The sequence below is a fragment of the Telopea speciosissima genome, chromosome 4 (genome assembly GCF_018873765.1).
Source record: "Telopea speciosissima isolate NSW1024214 ecotype Mountain lineage chromosome 4, Tspe_v1, whole genome shotgun sequence".
NCBI lineage: Eukaryota > Viridiplantae > Streptophyta > Magnoliopsida > Proteales > Proteaceae > Telopea > Telopea speciosissima.
In genome coordinates, this window is record NC_057919.1 from 40,209,445 (window position 1) to 40,213,405 (window position 3,961).

A 3,961-nucleotide genomic window follows, 5' to 3' on the forward strand; every position below is an offset into this window, starting at 1 on the left:
AAAGGAGTCCCCCAAGATAAAAAGCATCAAGTGCGCCCCTCACTGGTCTTCATCAATAACCACTGAGAACGCATGCATCATCGACACGACCTCCGTCGGGGTCCATACCAATACCATCAAAATCATAAGGGCTCTCCTCCTTGAAATGAGTCTCCATGCCACAGTCGCATCGATCTGCACAATCATCTAAAAAGAAAAACATGTATAACACGGTGTGAGCCCCACCGAGCTTGTGAGTTAATCATATTACCATGCATGCATATGCAACCACAATCCATATGATCCTACATGATATGCAAGTCCAGATTATTTAATTAGCCACCTAACAATACAGCTAAGGTAGGTTAGTGCTACTACAATCCCCAATACATGTATCCCTGGTACGGGCTTGGTTACCCCTTCCAGCGATACACCCATTGAGTTGTCGAAGAGGACCAGTCAGCTCCAGCATGCTGTCCATGGTCAGCCTGACCAGCCCCCTGTGATTAAACTAGTGAGGTAACCGACTCAATATAATTTCACCTTTTGGTGCATCCTGACATGTAATTCAAGGATAAACTTTATGTGGCGTATAGCCATGATTCACCTATTGGTGCTTCCCAAGCTTGTAGCCCGAGGCTTCCCGACATATTTGCCCTGGGGCATCCCAGCTGTGATGAGGCTTCTTGACGTAAACGCCAAGGTTTTATGGTAGTCTTCACAGTTATCCAACACCTTAACCCCTGTTGGCAAGGGTGCATAGCACGAGTGATGAATCTCTAACCTCATGTCTATATGGCATCGTATGAGTCGGGCGGTGTCAACCATATCCCATACTACGGGCTACCACCGGCCTCATTTCCAAGCTGACTATGGCATTTAGTCTATCAATCACAATCATCATGATATATTCAAGCAGTGTTGATCAACAGTCACACAATGTGTAATAATTGAAAGATTTTAATTGAATAAGTATCACAACATTATAAATAAAGAATTTAAATTTTTGGCATATATAATATTGCTACACGTACATACATGATAACATTTCACTCACCTGGGTCTGGTTCTAGAAATTCAGTTGCAGTTTCAGTTTTGGCTGCAGTCTGGCAGTAGGCCTCGAGCATGGGATCAAACCCTAGGTATAAATCAAAAATACATTACTTAATATTCCAAACTATTTTTGGATGTCCTAAGGTTGATCTAGGCTCACTGGGTTGACTCGGTGTTCAGTTGGTCATCACTTGGAATTCTCTGGGCCTTGCACTAGGCCTTAGGCCTATGTCCCGGTGCATCATCTAGAGATTGTGGCCTAGAGGCAAAATGGTTATTTATCACATTGGTACATGTTCCTAGGTTATTTAAGCTTCACAGTACAGTCCCCAACTTGGCAGTGTTGCAGGACCATCACAGACAGGGTTTCTAAGCCCAGCGGGGCCCACTTGGGTACCCAAGGTATTCACTCATGTGGACAGATGTGGGGAGGGGCATTTTGGTCATTTTCCACTTCCCTACACTGATTTGTGCCCATGGGTGATGATCCCTAAGTCAAATCAGTATTCCAGCCAAATTTCATTCACTGGGCGATGTCTCTGGGTGATGTCTGCATCGCCCAGTGCATCGCCTAGAGATTGTAAAACCGGGAATAGGCTGAGATTCCTAGGTTGCAGGCCATGGGTGTGAATTCACCTAGAGAGGGGTGAATAGGTGAATGTTGAAAAAATAAAAAATTATGTGGAAATAACCAAGTAAAAACAAGCAATAAACAAATAATAAATCAAAGACTGACACAAGAGATTTATAGTGGTTCGACCAACTTGCCTACGTCCACTCCTCTCATCTTAGAGAGAATTTCACTAATTCAAATCTTGAGTAAGAGCAAGAGGACTCGCACAAATCTTGAAATAAAGAGCAAGAGGACTCAACCTCCTCTTGATTTCGAGCAAGAGAACTCAACCTACTTATATAAAGTAAAAATGGTACTAAGGGGTTTAGAGTTACCTCAAACCTTTAGTAAAGCTTTGTTACCTTTCAAAACTATGAAACTTTAATGCAAAGTTAAATGAAAGAAGCTAAGAGAGAATGAATGCCTTGAATGAGTGCTTGAATTCTCACTTGAGAGTGACTTGTTCTTGGAGGCTCTTGATTATGATTAGTAGTAGTGTTTAGAGCCTTAAACAAGTGGATATTTATAGGCTAGATGGCTTAAATTAATTAGGAATCTAAATTAAAATCGGATTCTAAAAGCCATATATAATCTAGTTTGCTGGATTCTAATCCGGTATGCCGGATTACCTAATTTCCATATTGAACAGGGGAATAACGGTCAAAATATACTAGTAATACACTGATCTGGTATGCTGGATGGTTATCCTGTATGCTGGATCAGGGCAAAACTAAGCCAACAAGGATCTGGTATGTTGGATCATGATCTAGCATACTCCGAAGGGTTACTGTGAGCCTTTTCTTGAGATTCCCATTGATCCAGTATGCCGGATCAGGAACCGGTATGCCGGATTAGGCAATTTCAGTGGAAATGCTTCAATTCCACAAAGGGGTTGGTTTGGGGAGGGTTCCAAACCTCAATATTCACATGTCTAAGGGGTCGAATCACCTCCTAAGGACATTCTAAATGGATGTATGCGTGCGTGTGTGCATTACATCAATTGTGACTATATCATTATAACTATTTGAATACAAAGTCTTCAAATTGTCTTTAATCTTCAATAGGCTCTTTAGTCTTCAAAGTTTGACTTGTTGACTTCCATATCTTTGTAATCACCATGAGCAATTATTCTTGTACGTATTTGTACACTCTCTTATATATGCTCTTGTATACGCTCCCCCTCACTTGGTGCTACGCTCACATCTAAACATCTTACACAAATGTTAGTCGAAGAGAGGTTTTATTTGTTATCATCAAAACATAGCTTGGAGTGTATGAGGTGTTTTCCTCAACAATCTCCCCCTTTTTGATGATGACAAATAATCTAAGTGAATAAAATAAAACGAGAAACAAATTTCAAATTCAAATAGCAATATTTCAATTCCAAACATAAACATGCATACTCATTTCCAAATTTCAAAAGATTCCAAAACATATATTCATATTCATATTCATAAAAAAAAAAATTCAATATTCAAAACATCACACCCAAGTACATATTTTTATTCTCAAATATTCTCCCCCTTTGTTATTGTCAAAAAGAGGGGCATTACACATCATGCATTTGGGTCAAAGGGTGGAATAGAACTTGAGGCACCGGGAAATGGTGGTCTAACTCCTTGAGGGGTGATCCCTTGAGGAGTTGCTCCCGGCATGTAAAGAGACAGAAAACCAAGATTGAGAGTGAGTTGATGCACCGCATTCAGAATTTTATCTTGGTGAACATTTAGAGAGTCAAAACCGGTCTTCACATCGTTGTGAAGAGAAGTCACATCGTCTTGAATTCTTTGTTGACTGAATTCAAGTTCCATGATCCGGTTATTTGCTTCATCCATATATTCATTGATGCTTGAGACCCATTCTTGTAAAGATGTCGGTATTCCTTCTTGTGCTTGACGAGGAGGGGGCACATTCTCATCCAAAACTTCTTCTTCTTCAACAAACACATTGGAAGGAGGAGGAATAGCTATGGTGTTAAAGCTATTACGGGTGATGTGTTGGAAAGACAAAGTGGACTCTTCCTCACGATCAAGATCAATATCAAAGGCCCAGAATATACGAGTGAGAAGCCGGCCATAAGGAAGATTAGTGTGCTTGTGTGGGTGAGCACACGATTCCATATACCTCTTGATGAAGTATGGAAGCCAAGTAGGGTTGTTGGTGTACATACAATAAGTGATGTAGGCCTGTGGAGTAAGGCACTTGTTTCTATCACCATCCTTAGGAATGATATTATGTTGAACTATGTAGGAGATGACATGAGGGATGAACCAGAGGAGACCGGTGACAACGGTCCCCGCATTAGGGTCAAATTGT